The sequence below is a fragment of the Heterodontus francisci genome, chromosome 5 (genome assembly GCF_036365525.1).
Source record: "Heterodontus francisci isolate sHetFra1 chromosome 5, sHetFra1.hap1, whole genome shotgun sequence".
Classification (NCBI taxonomy): Eukaryota; Metazoa; Chordata; class Chondrichthyes; order Heterodontiformes; family Heterodontidae; genus Heterodontus; species Heterodontus francisci.
Window position 1 is genome coordinate 48,019,196 of NC_090375.1, and position 16,448 is coordinate 48,035,643.

General features: G+C 46.2%; 1 protein-coding gene across 2 annotated transcripts in view; it reads right to left on the reverse strand.

Annotated features, from left to right (window-relative positions):
* The window catches only part of LOC137369824 (forkhead box protein H1-like), a 268,380-nt gene that overhangs the window by 161,041 nt on the left and 90,891 nt on the right, over positions 1 to 16,448 (reverse strand). Inside the window, exon 1 of one of the 2 annotated variants that reach the window (XM_068031393.1) lies at positions 2,673 to 2,816. The exons of the other annotated variant lie outside the window; for it this stretch is intronic. The gene's annotated coding sequence lies outside the window, so the exon portion shown is untranslated. Of the gene's footprint in view, positions 1 to 2,672; positions 2,817 to 16,448 lie in introns of those variants that run through there. 2 annotated transcript variants of the gene reach the window in all.

Below are 16,448 nucleotides of genomic sequence, written 5' to 3' on the forward strand. Positions count from 1 at the left end.
GAGGGCAGAGTACCAGACCAGTAAGTATAAAAAATGTACCTCTGGTTAAAAAAAACGGAATGTGACTTCACAGGAAAGCTGTGACCTGATTGGCTGGTAGGGATTTTTTTTTACTGAATTTGAAAATAAAACATTGATAAAAATTGATTAAAACCCTAATTAACTAATTAGTAAGTAGAGTAACTAAACCAGAGGGAGGAGATTACTGTACTTAGTTAGCATTTAATATTTCTAGTAGGAATCTAGCACTAGGGACCATATAGTTATAACAATTTAGTAAGGATTTAATAAGTATTTATTTATCTTAAATTAATTAGTGCTAGAAATATCAGTTAGAGGGGTGAAGTGCTTCACCTGTGAGATGTGGGAGGTCCGTGATGCTTCCAGCGTTCCGGACGACTACATCTGCAGGAAGTGTACCCAGTTGCAGCTCCTCACAGACTGCATGGATAGGTTGGAGTGGCAACTGGATGCACTTAGGAGCATGCAGGTGGCAGAGAGCATCATAGACAGAAGTTTTAGAGAAGTGGTTACACCCAAGGTGCAGGCAGATAGATGGGTGACCGCTAGAAGGGGCAGGCAGTCAGTGCAGGAATCCCCTGTGGCTATAACCCTCTCTAACAAGTATACCATTTTGGATACTGTTGGGGGGGATGGCCTATCAGGGGAAAACAGCAGCAGCCAGAGCAGTGGCACCATGGCTGGCACTGTTGTTCAGCAGGGAGGGACAAAGTGCAGAAGAGCAATAGTTATAGGGGACTCTATAGTCAGGGGCACAGATAGGTGCTTCTGTGGATGTGAAAGAGACTACAGGATGGTATGTTGCCTCCCTGGTGCCAGGGTCAAGGATGTCTCTGAATGGACAAGGGACATTCTGAAGGGGGAGGGTGAACAGCCAGAGGTTGTGGTACACATCGGTACCAATGACATAGGCAGGCAGAGTGACGAGGTCCTGCAGAGGGAATTTAGGGAGTTAGCTAGAAAGTTAAAAGACAGGACCTCTAGGGTTGTAATCTTGGGATTACTCCCTGTGCCACGTGCCAGTGAGGCGAGAAATAGGAAGATAGTGCAGCTAAACACGTGGCTAAACAGCTGGTGGACCATTGGGCTCTCTTCAGGGACAGATGGGACCTGTACAAGAAGGACAGGTTGCATCTAAACTGGAGGGGCACAAATATCCTGGCTGCGAGGTTTGCTAGCGTCACTCGGGAGGGTTTAAACTAGTGTGGCAGGGGGGTGGGAACCAGAGCAGTAGGGCAGCAAGTGAAATAAATGAGGGGAACTAGTAAATAAGGCCAGTAAGACTAAGACTAAGAGGAAGAGCAGGCAGGGAGATGTTGCAGAGCACAGCAGGACTGGTGGTCTGAAGTGCATTTGTTTCAATGCGAGAAGTATAACAGGTAAGGTAGATGAACTTAGAGCTTGGATTAGTACTTGGAACTATGATGTTGCTATTAGAGATTTGGTTGAGGGAAGGACAGGATTGGCAGCTAAATGTTACAGGATTTAGAAGCTTCAGGCGGGATAGAGGGGGATGTAAAAGGGGTGGGGGAGTTGCATTACTTGTTAAGGAGAATATCACAGCTGTACTGCGGGAGGACACCTCAGAGGGGTCGTGCAGCGAGGCAATATGGGTGGAGCTCAGGAATAGGAAAGGTGCAGTCACGATGTTGGGGGTTTTACAGACCTCCCAACAGCCAGCGGGAGGTAGAGGAGCAGATATGTAGACAGATTTTGGAAAGATGTAAAGGTAACAGGGTTGTGGTGGTGAGTGATTTTAACTTCCCCTATATTGACTGGGACTCACTTAGTGCTAGGAGCTTGGATGGGGTAGAATTGGTAAGGAGCATCCAGGAGGGCTTCTTGAAACATTATGTAGATAGTCAAACTAGGGATGGGGCCGTACTGGACCTGGTATTGGGGAATGAGCCCGGCCAGGTGGTCGAAGTTTCAGTAGGGGAGCATTTCGGGAACAGTGACCATAATTCCATAAGTTTTAAGGTATTTGTGGATAAGGATAAGAGTAGTCCTCAGGTGAAGGTGCTAAATTGGGGGAAGGCTAATTATAACAATATTAGACAGGAACTGAAGAATTTAGATTGGGGACGGCTGTTTGAGGGTAAATCAACACCTGACATGTGGGACTCTTTCAAATGTCAGTTGATTCGAATCCAGGACCAGCATGTTCCTGTGAGGAAGAAGGATAAGTTTGGCAAGTTTCGGGAACCTTGGATAACGCGGGATATTGTGAGCCTAGTCAAAAAGACAAAGGAAGCATTCGTAAGGGCTGGAAGGCTAGGAACAGACAAATCCCTTGAGGAATATAAAGACAGTAGAAAGGAACTTAAGCAAGGAGTCAGGAGGGCTAAAAGGGGTCATGAAAAGTCATTGGCAAACAGGATTAAGGATAATCCCAAGGCTTTTTATACATATATAAAAAGCATTGCAGTTCAAGATGGCTCCTGGGCTGGAAGCTCCCTAGGAAGCTCCCTTGCTGTTCAACTCTATCCATGGCCATCTGCTCCCATCCCTAACGTTTTCTCCCCCAATCTGCCCTCTTAAACTGTTTAAATTCCCCTGGCTCTTTAAATCAGTTCATTTTAGCCCTATCTAAAAGTTAACAGTTAGTTTAGTGTATGTTACCTGGGCCCACTGCCCTCCCCCAGCCACACCTGCTCTTTGTTTTCTCAATGAAATTGATCCGGATGAAACTGACGAGAACAGCTGCCGATACTTCAATCTCCGATCCTGCTGTCTTCACAGTCCAGAGTGTCTGCAGCCACGGCATGCGGTAAGTCCATTGAGGTGAAGAAGGAGCTGCGGGACCCGAGAGAAGTCCTGTGAAAAGGTGCCCCGAACACCCAAAACATCCACGAACGGCCCCCCCGGCCGCAACTTCAAAGCGCCCGCGGGAGATGGCTCGGAGAGCATCTGCAGCGCACTGTCGGCAATGCTGCATGCCTTTATTTAAACCACTGCAGAAAAAAAACCCTTAGCAAATGTAATCACCTCTAAGTCTGCCAAATGATGCTTCACCTCCCGAAGGACGTGGATGAGCTTTCCGGACGTCGATGGTGGGCACTGAGGAAATGGCTTATTACCTGCACCAGATTCCACCCCCCCCCCTCCCACCCCCGTCCCCTTCCCTGCTCCACCCTCTCAGCTCACCCCCTCACAACCCCGTCCCAGCCCGCCCCCCCCTCGCACCATCTTCACCCCGCACCCCCTTCCCCTGCACCCCCCCCCCCCCCCACCCCCACCCTCTACCCCTCCCCCTTGCATCCCCTCCTCCCACCGGCACCATCCTACACCTGTGTAGGGGCCCCAACAACCCCACTGCCTTGTGGGCGTCTCGGGAGAGACCAAGGCTAAGGGAGTAAACCCTAACAGAAAATCCGGAGCGGAACCCCGTAGGCGGTCATGTGTCACCTTTGGCATGTTTCCGGCAGTTCCTGCAGCCATACTGGTGCCAAACGTCGTGTCCTGCACTCCTTTGGACCCCACCAGAAAGGCCGAGAGGGGGGTTTTGACGACTGGGCAACTCTCAACCTCCATAAATTTGCCCAGGCATGCGCCATGGAGAGGTCACTCCATAGTTGCCTCACAGCGACTAAAACACCACTGACCACCTCCAGGCGCGTATCCATTGTCTCTCGAGATAAGGAGGCCCAAAAGAAAGATAAAAAGCAAGAGGGTAACCAGGGGAAGGGTTGGCCCGCTCAAGGACAGAGAAGGGAATCTATGTGTACAGCCAGAGGAAATGGGCGAGGTACTAAATGAGTACTTTGCATCAGTATTCACCAAAGAGAAGGACTTGGTGGATGATGAGCCTAGGGAAGGGAGTGTAGATAGTCTCAGTCATCTCATTATCAAAAAGGAGGAGGTGTTGGGTGTCTTGCAAAGCATTAAGGTAGATATGTCCCCAGGGCCTGATGGGATCTACCCCAGAATACTGAGGGAGGCAAGGGAAGAAATTGCTGGGGCCTTGACAGAATTCTTTGCATCCTCATTGGCTACAGGTGAGGTCCCAGAGGACTGTAGAATAGCCAATGTTCCTTTGTTTAAGAAGGCTTGCAAGGATAATCCAGGAAATTATAGGCCGGTGAGCTTTACGTCAGTGGTAGGGAAATTATTAGAGAGGATTCTTCGGGACAGGATTTGCTCCCATTTGGAAACAAACAAATTTATTAGCGAGAGGCAGCATAGTTTTGTGAAGGGGAGGTCGTGTCTCTCTAATTTGATTGAGTTTTTTGAGGAAGTGACAAAGATGATTGATTAAGGAAGGGCAGTGGATGTTATCTATATGGACTTCAGTAAAGTCTTTGACAAGGTCCCTCATGGCAGACTGGTACAAAAGGTGAAGTCACACGGGATCAGAGGTGAGCTGGCAAGATGGATACAGAACTGGCTCGGTCATAGAAGACAGAGGGTAGCAGTGGAAGGGTGCTTTTCTGAATGGAGGTCTGTGACTAGTGGTGTTCCGCAGGGATCAGTGCTGGGACCTTTGCTCTTTGTAGTATATATAAATGATTTGGAGGAAAATGTAGCTGGTCTGATTAGTAAGTTTGCGGACGACACAAAGGTTGGTGGAGTTGCGAATAGTGATGAAGATTGTCAGAGGATACAGCAGGATATAGATCTGTTGGAGACTTGGGCGGAGAAATAGCAGATGGAGTTTAATCCCGACAAATGTGCAAAGTTTAGAGGGGATGTGCGAGGCAAGTTCTTTACATAGAGGGTGGTGAGTGCCTGGAACTTGCTGCCGGGGGAGATGGTGGAAGCGGGTGTGATGATGACGTTTAAGAGGCATCTTGACAAATACATGAATAGGATGGGAATAGAGGGATACGGTCCCCGGAAGTGCAGAAGGTTTTAGTTCAGGCAGGCATCAAGATCGGCGCAGGCTTGGTGGGCCGAATGGCCTGTTCCTGTGCTGTACTGTTCTTTGTTCTTTGTTTGTGCAGGTAAGGAACAAAGTGAAAAACGGAAGGTAGGTTAATTGATGGTCGGGTCGGCACGGCATAAAATTGAAGTACTCGGGCCGGGTCTGGTCTCACTTGCAGACCCGAGCAGGCCTTTACCCCAAACCCACTCGCCTCTTCCAAGATCTTCTCTCTCCTTGAAAGCAGGGCCTTCTGCAGTACTATGGTGGTCACTGCTCCTGGTAATGTAAAGTTGCTGGCTTTCCGACTGGGAAAATCCCAAAGCGTTTTATAAGTATATTAAAGGCAAGAGGATAAGCAGGGAAAGAGTAGGGCTCATTAAGGACCAAAGTGGCAATCTGTGAGTGGAGCCGGAGAACGTAGGTGAGGTTTTAAATGATTACTTTTCATCTGTGTTCACTATGGAGAAGGACGATGTAGGTGTAGAGATCAGGGAGGAGGATTGTGATGTACTTGAACCAATTAGCATTGAAAGGGAGGAAGTATTAGCTATTTTAGCGGGCTTAAAAGTGGATAAATCCCCAGGCCCAGATGAGATGTATCCCAGGCTGTTGTGAGGCAAGGGACGAGATAGCAGGAACTCTGACACAAATTTTCAAATCCTCTCTCGCCACAGGAGAAGTGCCAGAGGACTGGAGGACAGCGAATGTGGTACCATTATTCAAGAAGAGGAGCAAGGATAAATCAGGTAATTACAGGCTGGTGAGTCTAGCATCAGTGGTAGGGAAACTATTGGAAAAAATTCTGAGGGACGGGATTAATCTCCACTTGGAGAGGCAAGGATTAATCAGGGATAGTCAGCATGGCTTTGTCAGGGGGAAATCATGTCTAACAAACTTGATTGAATTTTTCGAGGAGGTGACTAGATGTGTAGATGAGGGTAAAGTCGTTTATGTAGTCTACATGGACTTCAGTAAGGCTTTTGATCAGGTCCCGCATGGGAGATTGGTTAAGAAGGTAAGAGCCAATGGGATCCAGGGCAATTTGGCAAATTGGATCAAAAATTGGCTTAGTGGAAGGAGACAGTGGGTGATGCTCGAGGGTAGTTTTTGTGATTGGAAGCCTGTGACCAGTGGTGTACCACAGGGATCGGTGCTGGGACCCTTGCTGTTTGTCGTGTACATTAATGACTTAAACGTGAATATAGGAGGTATAATCAGTAAGTTCGCAGATGACATGAAAATTGGTGGTGTTGTAGATAGTGAGGAGGAAAGCCTTAGATTACAGGATCATATAGATGGGCTGGTAAGATGGGCAGAGCAGTGGCAAATGGAATTTAATCCTGAGAAGTGTGAGGTGATGCATTTTGGGAGGACTAACAAGGCAAGGGAATATACAATGGGTGGTAGGACCCTAGAAAGTACAGAGGGTCAGAGGGACCTTGGTGTTCTTGTCCATAGATCACTAAAGGCAGCAGCACAGGTAGATAAGGTGGTTAGGAAGGCATATGGGATACATGTCTTTATTAGCTGAGGCATAGAATATAAGAGCAGGGAAGTTATGATGGAACTGTACAAAACGCTAGTTTGGCCACAGCTGGAGTACTGTGAACAGTTCTGGTTGCCACACTATAGGAAGGATATGATTGCAGTGGAGAGGGTGCAGAGGAGATTCACCAGGATGTTGCCTGGGCTGGAGCATTTCAGCTATGAAGAGAGACTGGATAGGCCAGGGTTGTTTTCCTTAGAGCAGAGAAGGCTGAGGGGGGACCTGATTGAGGTATACAAAATTATGAGAGACATTGATAGGATAGATATGAAGAAGCTTTTTCCCTTAGTGGAGGGGTCAATAACCAGGGGGCATCGATTTAAGGTAAGGGGCAGGAGGTTTAGAGGGGATTTGAGGAAATTTTTTTTCACCCAAAGTGTGGTTGGAATCTGGAACACACTGCCTGAAGGGGTGGTATCGGCAGGAACCCTCAACATTTAAGAAGTATTTAGATGAGCACTTGAAATGCCATGGCATACATGGCTATGGGCCAAGTGCTGGAAAATGGGATTAGAATAGATATGGCTTGATGGCTGGCACAGACACGATGGGCAGAAGGGCCTGTTTCTGTGCTGTATAACTCTATGACTCTCTGAAGGTGGGAGCTTGCCCTTAAAGGGCCGGTGGGTAATTAATTAGCTGCCCACCGTGAGATGGCTTCAGGATCTGACAGAGGGCCGAGGTGGGGTCTCCCTACAAATACTGGCCTACTGCTGGGACTCCTGTCGCCAGAGTAAAATGCAGACCCTTGTCTGCCTAAATATATCACAAAAAATGGCGATGAGGATGAGATAAAAGTCTGTTCATATAGGCAGCAAACAGCAGCAGGGACTGCAGTGAATAAAATTAGGCAGCTTCGAATGGTCCATTTGCTCGGAGGGCAGAGATTTTGGCTGGTCAGTGCAAAGCCTGAGCCTTGAGCTGTTTCCTCGGTTGGCTGAGATGCCGTAGAATCCTCGTGTGCATCGGTTTCAAAGACATCATTTCGGTAAGAAATATTTTCAACCACCGACTAGACTGGTTTTAGATAAGACTGTTACAGACAGCCACAGTAAAGCATTTACTGGATTACTGTGAATTTATGAACAGGACAATATGGCTGCACCCAGAGGATACATTGGAAGACTAGGAACATATCAGAGGGCTCAAGAACCATTCAGTTCATATATTGAAAGAATTGACTTTTTTTCCATGCTAATAACATTTTTGGATTCGAAGATGATAGTGAAGAGGTCAAGACTTAGAATAAGGCAATTCTTCAGTGCAAGAAAGCAGTTTTGCTAACGGAAATTGGCCCTGAAGTGTATGGCATGCTAACAAATCTTCGTGCTCCCAACAAGGCAAAGCATGTGCCATTCAAAACAATGATCACCAAGTTGGAGGAACACTTTAACCTTAAGCCACTAGAAATAGTGAGAAGCTAAAAATTTGGAAACAGAAATCAGAAACGTAGTGAAGCAGTTGGTGAATACATTGTGGCACTGAAGAATTCATCATTATGTTTCAAATTTGGTACATTCTTAGACCAGGCATTACAAGTCAGATTTGTGTGTGGATTGGTGAAAGAAAGAGTCAAATCAAAGTTACTAAACAAACAGAATCTTACTTTTGAGCTAGCATGTAAAATTGCTCTTTCTAGCGAGATGGCATCAAAGAATGCTGTGGAATTTCATCCTTTGCCAGTGACCAGTACAGTTTCTGTCCACAGCCAGAAGACATATGCCATGCCTAAAGTGGAAAGACTTTGTCAGAAGAGTGCTGGTGATAGCAGTTTAGTGTCTTGTTATCACTAAGAGCAACCAGACGACACAAGCATGTCAGTACAAAAATGCCTAATGTTTAAATTGTCAATAGAAAGGTCGTATTGCAACTGCTTGCTGAGCGAAGGACTAAGCAGGAAAGGGAATTCATTCCAGTGATAATGGAAAACAATGACGTAACAAGGGTGGAGTTCACAATCTTGAAATGAATCCAGCGTGCCTAAGTGAAGAGAGGTTAGGGCTGTATGGCATTTATGCCACTAGAAAGCACTCAAATGACAGACTTTTGTGTAAAGGTTTTGATAAATCAACAGTATTTCAACATGCCATCGAGGTAGCTGCAGATGCTCCATTATGAGTAGAGAAACATTTACGAGAGAAAATTCAATGAAGTACCGCTAACTGGTGAGGTGAGAGTGACTGCCCTTGACATCAAGGCAGCATTTGACCGTGTATGGCATCAAGGAGCCCTAGCAAAACTGAAGTCAATGGGAATCAGGGGGAAAACTTTCCGCTGGTTGGAGTCATACCTAGCAATAAAGGAAGATGGTTGTGGCTGTTGGAGGTCAATCATCTCAGCTCCAGGACATGCAGGAGTTCCTCAGGGTAGTGTCCTTGGCCCAACCATCTTCAGCTGCTTCATCAATGACCTTCCTTCAATCATAAGGTGGGGATGTTCACTGATCATTCGCAACTCCTCAGATGCTGAAGCAGTCCGTGTAGAAATGCAGCAAGACTTGGACAATATCCAGGCTTGAGCTGATAAGTGGCAAGTAACATTCACGCCACACAGATGCCAGGCAATGACCATCTCCAACAAGAGAGAATCTAACCATCTCCCCTTGACATTCAATGGCATTACCATAGCTGAATCCCCCACTATCAACATCCCAGGGGCTACCATTGACCAGAAACTGAACTGGAGCAGCCATATAAATACCGTGGCTACAAGAGCAGGTCAGAGGCTAGGAATCCTGCAGAGAGTAACTCCCCTCCTGACTCCCCAAAACCTGTCCACCATCTACAAGGCACAAGTCAGGAGTGTGATGGAATACTCTCCACTTGCCTGGATGGGTGCAGCTCCAACAACACTCAAGAAGCTCAACACCATCCAGGACAAAGCAGCCTGCTTGATTGGCACACCATCCACAAATATTCACTCCCTCCACCATCGATGCACAGTGGCAGCAGTGTGTACCATCTACAAGATGCACTGCAGCAATGCACCAAGGCTCCTTCGACAACACCTTCCAAACCCGCGACCTCTACCAACTAGAAGAACAAGGACAGCAAATGCATGGGAACACCACCACCTGCAAGTTCCCCTCCAAATCACACACCATCCTGACTTGGAACTACATCGCTGTTCCTTCACTGTCACTGGGTCAAAATCCTGGAACTCCCTTCCTAACAGCATAGTGGGTGTACCACCCTACATGGACTGCAGCGGTTCAAGAAGGCAGCTCACCACCACCTTAAGGGCAACTAGAGATGGTAAATAAATGCTGGCCTGGCCAGCGAGGCCCACATCCCATGAATAAAAAAAAAACTGAGAGCACAGTTCAGATGAAAACCTGCTCTGGTGAGGCGTTAGAAACATGCGGACAAATGGAGTACAATGTCCAATAAAAGGGCAAGTCCCTCAAGCTACCCATTGTTGCAGTGAGGTATGTCAACAAACCAACATTAATGAGCAAAGACTGGCTTCGTAAGCTGAGGTTAGACTGGAAGCATGTTTTCCAAGTTGAGATGCCCAAGAAGCTTGATCAGCTATTGCATAGTTACAGGAACATTTTCAAGGATAGCTATGAAAGTATAATCAGTGTGAAAATGCACATCTGAATTAGGCCAGATGCAAAACCAGTATATTGCAAGGCTAGGTCGGTTCTTCATGCTCTCAAAACCCAGGTTGAAGAGGAACTTAAGAAGCTAGAGAGGAATGGTGTGCTGGTAAAAATGGATCAGTGATTGGACAACCCCAACTGTATTAGTACCCAAGTCAGACAAAAGCTTGAGACAATGCGGGGACTACAAAATTACAATCATGCAGTGGATCATGAGCAGTTTCCACTACCAACCTCTCAAGATTTGTATGTGGGGTTAGCGGGATCCAAGTTATTCACAAAGTTAGATTTGTCCTAAGCTTATGCACAGCTCAACGTGGATTGAGAGTCAGCAGTATCTCACAATAAACACACACATGGTGTTATACTTTTCCATGAAGCTACCCTATGGTGTGAAGTCTTTTCCAGAAATCTTCCAAGTTAAATGGATAAGGTTTTACAAGGAGTGCCGCATTGCTTGTGTAATCAGGATGATGTGTTGAAGATGAACAAGTGTGTGTTGAACGCGACTGCAATAGAGGAAAAGAATCTTCAAGTGTTGGACAAAGTGCTAAGAAGGCTCAATGATCACAATGTGAAGTTGAAAAAGAACCTTCGTGAAATCTGAGGTAGTATACCTTGGCTTGATAATCAATGAAAAAGGACTGCAGCCAGTGAAAGAAAAGATAGAGGCTATCGTTTATGCCCCAAAGCCAAAAGATGGGTCTGAGCTTAGATCTTTTTTCTGCATGGTTCAATACTACTCACGATTTCTGCTCGAGCTTGCAACGATGTTAGCTCCACTACATGTTGAAGAAAGATGTGAAGTCGGAATGGTCTAAAGCGCAAGATGCTTCTGATGTATATAAGAGAAGTTTGACCAGTGATGTACTACTCATTCATTACAACTCAAATTAGGGCCTGAAGCTAGCATGCAACACTTCAAGCTATGGAGTTGGAGCAGTGATCAGTCATGTCATGGATGATGATCAAGAGAAGCCTGTAGGATTTGCATCGCGTATCCAACCTTCACAAACCACTGACCACCTTCAGGCGCTTACTCATTGTCTTTCGAGACAAGGAGGCAGAAGAAGAAGAAGATCCTGATTAAGAATCATCTTTGGAATTAAAAAGTTTCACCAGTTTTTGTTTGGTAGAAACTTAACACTTTTAACAGATCATAAACCCCCTAGTAGCTACTCTGGAACTAAAGTCTGCAATCCAGACAATAACAGCGTCAAGGATGCAGTGGTGGGCTGTACTTCTCTCTCAGTACGTATACAACATCAAATATTGCAGTTTGAAGGAGAATGCTGTCACTGACCCATTGTGTTTGTCGCATGAGGACTCAGATGTAGGCGGTGAAGGTTCAATCTTCACAATAGGAGTAGTAGATGATGGCTTTCCAATCACCACAGAAATTGCAGCAGAAACTCTCAAATTCTCAGTGTCGGAAAGTTGATGAGCAGACATTGAATGGATGGACAGAATTTGACAAGTGTACAGATGAGGAACTGAAAACATTTCACAATCGTCACAATGAGGTGTCACATGAACAGGGCTGCTATAAGTGGGGTGATAGAGTGGTATTACCGAGTTCTCCGATTTTGGCAGAACTTCAAACTGAACATACAGGAATTGTCAGTATGAAATCCATAGCTAGAGTTTTGTTTATTGGCCTAGAAGTATTGGTTAGTAAATGTACTGTCTGCCAAAACTGTAGAAGTAAGCTGCCTAAAACTCTTACAATCATGGTCATGGTTGACCTGACCATTTCAATGAGTTTATGTAGAATTTGGTGAGAAAGGGACAAGATCTTCCTAAATTCTGAACCTTCACCAAGCAGTCGAAAACCTGACTACATCAAAACCTGTAAGGAGATCAGAAAAACTTTGTAAACCAGTTATTAAACTTGATTTGTAAATGTAGTTAATAGCAGAGAAAATACTTTTCTTTGAAAGAGGAAGCAGTGTAATGTATTTGTATAATATGCGAATGATGTGATGTAATGATGTATGACATCATGACACAACAAAACACTTCCTTGAAATGGCCATGCTTGGTGTCCATCTTGTCTATTAGTGCCAACCAAATATATCACACCTATTAACCTGTTATGAAGAACACAAAGCCAAGCAAAGCAGAGCTGCCGGTCGGCGGGGGAGAGGTTTGGGGGTGGTGGGGGGTGGGGGGTGGGGGGGGGGGGGGGTCACTTAGCCCAGTGGCTGAGAAAAGCTAAAGCTTGGATCTTAACAGTAAGTGTTTCATTGTGCTGCTAGACTGTGTAAAATAAGCCAATGGAATCCACATTATGAAAGGATTAGAGACGCCCATATACACCTTAATTGCCTCATCACTAAATCATGAGACGCTGAGCACAGACCAGGGATTGGCACCTTAATCCAGAAATCAGCACAAACCAGGGATCAGTGACTTTATCAATTGAACCCACAGATGGAGACTGACTTAAAAAAAAAAAAGACACCTTGCTTTGTGGAGTGCTTTAATGTTTGATGAGATTGTTGATCCAATGAAGTTCTACACCTGTAGGTTGACAGTTTGCTCGTTATATATTGTAGCTTTCTGTTTTACAATTAAATGGTACCGAGTGTACTGTGTGTAACAATTGTTGGTCCATATGATACAAAGCACTGGGAGTAAGGAGGAGGATTTCCTGTTTACACCCTGTCGCTTCTAATCTCTGCCATGTCTATGCATCCTGTGCCCATTTACATGAGTAGTTTGACTGCACTCTGGACCCAAGCTCAAATCCTACACATAGATTTCATTTTCTAAGCCCACCTTGGGTTCTTCCCAATTGCCCAGTCATTCTACCTTTCACTTCTCTCTTGGGTACTTTATTCCCCAAACTATCACTACAGAATTCACTGCCCTCCCTATCCTCCCTATACCTCCCCCTCTATATAAATTCTTATTCATATATTGACAGACATTTCTACAACATTGCCTCTCTTTATCCCGTGGTCTCGATCACTAAAAACCCCATCTTTGACCATGTCCTCGTATCCTTCACCACCCAGAGCTTCTAACTTCTACTAGCACCACCTCATGCTGTGGTTGCCCTCGTAAAAATAACTTTCTTAAGTACACTTTCAGACTTCCACTGCCTAGCCTTTGGCCTTCCATTCACAATACTTTTGCAGCTGTTGATTTGCTCAGTCACTGCCTCTCACCTTTGATACCCTTGTCCCCATCAGCACCTTAATTGTGTTCCATTCCAGTCATTCTCCCTGCTATAACTTCCATCTTCACTTCATCAAGTCCAAGGTGCACAAACTTCTTAAGCGTGTTTACTGCACACGTGGTTATGAGGTCAGGTCCCATACGCATGCTGACCACATCAAGTTCTGTCTCTCCGCCACCTCTCGCGACCTCTCCATTGATTCTGTTTCAGCAGACTGCTAGTCCAGTCTTGGAGAAGCCACAATTTCCTACAGCTAAACACTGCCAAGCCTGAAGCCATTGTCTTTAGCCCCCAATACAAACTTATTACCTTTGCCACTATTCTATCCCCCTCCACAGCCACTTTCTCAGGCTGAACCTTACTGTTCACAAACTTGGAATCCTATTCAGCCCTAAGTTGAGCTGCTGACCCCATTCCTCTCCATCACAAAGACCACCTACTTTAGCTAAGCTAAAATACTTGCAACATCCTATCCTGTACAAAATCCTGCTCATCTATAACCCCTATTCTCACTGACCTGTATTAGCTCTTGGTCTCCTCAACACTTCAAATGTAAAATTCTTGTCCTTATTTAAATGTCTTCATGACCCTTCCCCCACCTATATCAGTAAGCTCAGCAACAACCTCCAACTCCTCCACCAAAATACTCTGTTCCTGGGATTCTGACCTGTTGTGCATGCCTCCAGGCCCACCATTTCTGCAGCCGGGAAATTCCTTCCTAAAACCCTTCACTTCTGCACCTCCCTACAGCTTCTTCAACCAATCTTTTGGTCACCATACCTAATACTTCATTCTTTGACTCGACATTTATTTTTCCCTTACTCTTCTGTGAAGCACCGTGGCACTTTTTTAATGTTAAGTGTTATATAAATGGAAGTTGTTGCTGTTTTTGCATAGCCCCTCTTTCACACTCACAGGACATCCACAGTCAATGAAATAGTATTGAAGTGTTGTCACTGTTGTAATGGGAGGAAGCATGACAGCCAATCTGCTGGCAGCTAGGCCCTACAAACGGCAATGAAATAAATCACCATATAATGTTTTTTGGTGATGTTGGTTGAAGGATAAAAATTGGCAAAGATATTGGGAGAAAATACAAACATTAGGAACATAAGTAGGCCATTCATCCCCTTGAGCCTGTTCTGCTATTCAATTAGGTTATGGCTGATCTGTACCTCAACTCCATTTCCTTAGCTTTGCTCCATATCCCTTGATACCTTTACGAAACAAAAATCTATCGTTCTTAATTCTGTAAGCTCCAATTGTCGCAACATCCATAGGCTTTTGGGGAAGAGAGTTTGAAATTTTTACCAATCTATGGGCAGAATTTAATGCGACCATTTAAGGCGGGAATGGTGACATGGGGGGACAGGGAATTGCATCGGAACCATCCACCCGGAAATCCAGCATTGAGTTCAGTTCCAGATTTGGTCAGCAATGGGAAAGCATCATGGCGGTATTGACGCCCCGACACAATGGGAAGCTATTTTAAATTGCTGAGCAACATTTTTAAATGCATTTAAATCTAATTATTCTTGATTTAATGATTGGCCCTTGATTTAGTGGATGGTGGTTGGCACTCGTGAGTCTTCGGTTTATGACCCTTAAAACCTGGCGGCAGCGAGGCAAGATGCCTCATTGCTGTGACAGGGAGGCAGCCCTAAGCATTGCTGCATAGAGGAAGAGGAAGGTTCGGAGGCCATTGTCAGACTGTGCTGCTGTGTGCTCTGTAAAGGGTTCAGGGTCTTGGGGGCTCTGAAAGGGGGTTCAGGGTCTCGGGACTTTGCAAGGGTTTAGTGTGGGTTTAGGGGGTGGGGGGCTGTATTGGGTTACCAAACTGCTGTGTGATATGTTTGGTAGCTCACACTGCTGGAAGAGAGAGTCAACCATCTGCAGGGTTGGGCTTTGAGGTCCATTAGGCACTCGGCAATTGAGATTTTTGCAATTCTCTCAGCAAAGGCAGGGTTGTCTCTGCATCGACAGCGTCTGCAGGCCCACAGGTCACCTGCCGTGGGTCTCAAACACTCTCTATTTCTGGACCCCCGTGGCATGATGCGGCGCCTCCGATGGAGGGACGGCTAACAGGCTGCTGTACCTGTCCATAAAGCAACTGCAGCCGGCCATGCCAAGAAGGCCCTACATACGCTAGAGATTGTATCAAACTCTGATAAGCTATCTCCAAATGTCTCAGTGCCACTGCCAGCTCAGATTATGGCTGTCCAGGGAGGCCGTCACCAACATGTGCACCATGCTGCAGGATGTGTTGCGACCTCTTGGATTTGGGGGTCACCCGATGCCAGTGGTCTTGAAGATCAGCGTGGCACTAAACTTCTATGCATCTGCATCTTTCCAGAGATCCACCACGGACATGTGTGGGTTCTCACAGGCAGCAGCCCACCACATCCTGCATCAAGGAGGTGACCAATGCCCTATTCAAGAAGGCTGGTGACTCTGTGCGCTACCGGACAGACCCTGGAGGGCCATTGGATTCAAGGATATCACTGGATTCCCCCAGGTGTAAGGTGTGATAGATTGCACACATTTGATCATCAAGGCTCTCGCAGACCAGCCAGCCACCTTTTATCAGCAAGAAGGGCTTCCATTCAATCAATGTTCAACTGGTCTGAAAACACCAAAAGCATTTCCTGCAGGTGTGTGCCCACTTCCCAGGAAGCAGCCATGATGCCCACATACTTCGACAGTCCAGGGTGCCACAGCTTTTCAGGACCCCTGCTCGCCTTCAGGGATGGATTCCCTGGTATAAGGAATATCCATTGAAGACTTGGCTTCTTACGCCTGTGAGGAACCCTCGCAATGCAGTGGAGGAGAGGTACAACAATTGCCACAGCTCCACTTGAGCGACCATCGAGCAGGCCATTGGGCTACTGAATATGAGGTTCAGCAGCCTCGATTGATCTGGTGGAGACCTGCAGTATGCCCCAGAGAGGATCTCACTTATCGTGGTGGTCTGCTGTGCTCTGCACAATCTAACACTGCGGGGGTGGGGGAGGCCTTATATGATGATGAGATGCCTGAGCGACACCCATCCACCAGTGAGGAGGATGCAGAGAAATGGGAGGGGCAAGCAGCAATGGATGGTGAAGACCTTGCGCTGGAGGTCAGACAGATTGAGTGACGTGCCAAGGAGGCAAGAGACAACCTCATGATCACCCGCTTCCAGCCACCCTAATGTCTACTCAGAGAATCCAATAAAGATGGACCTTCATGC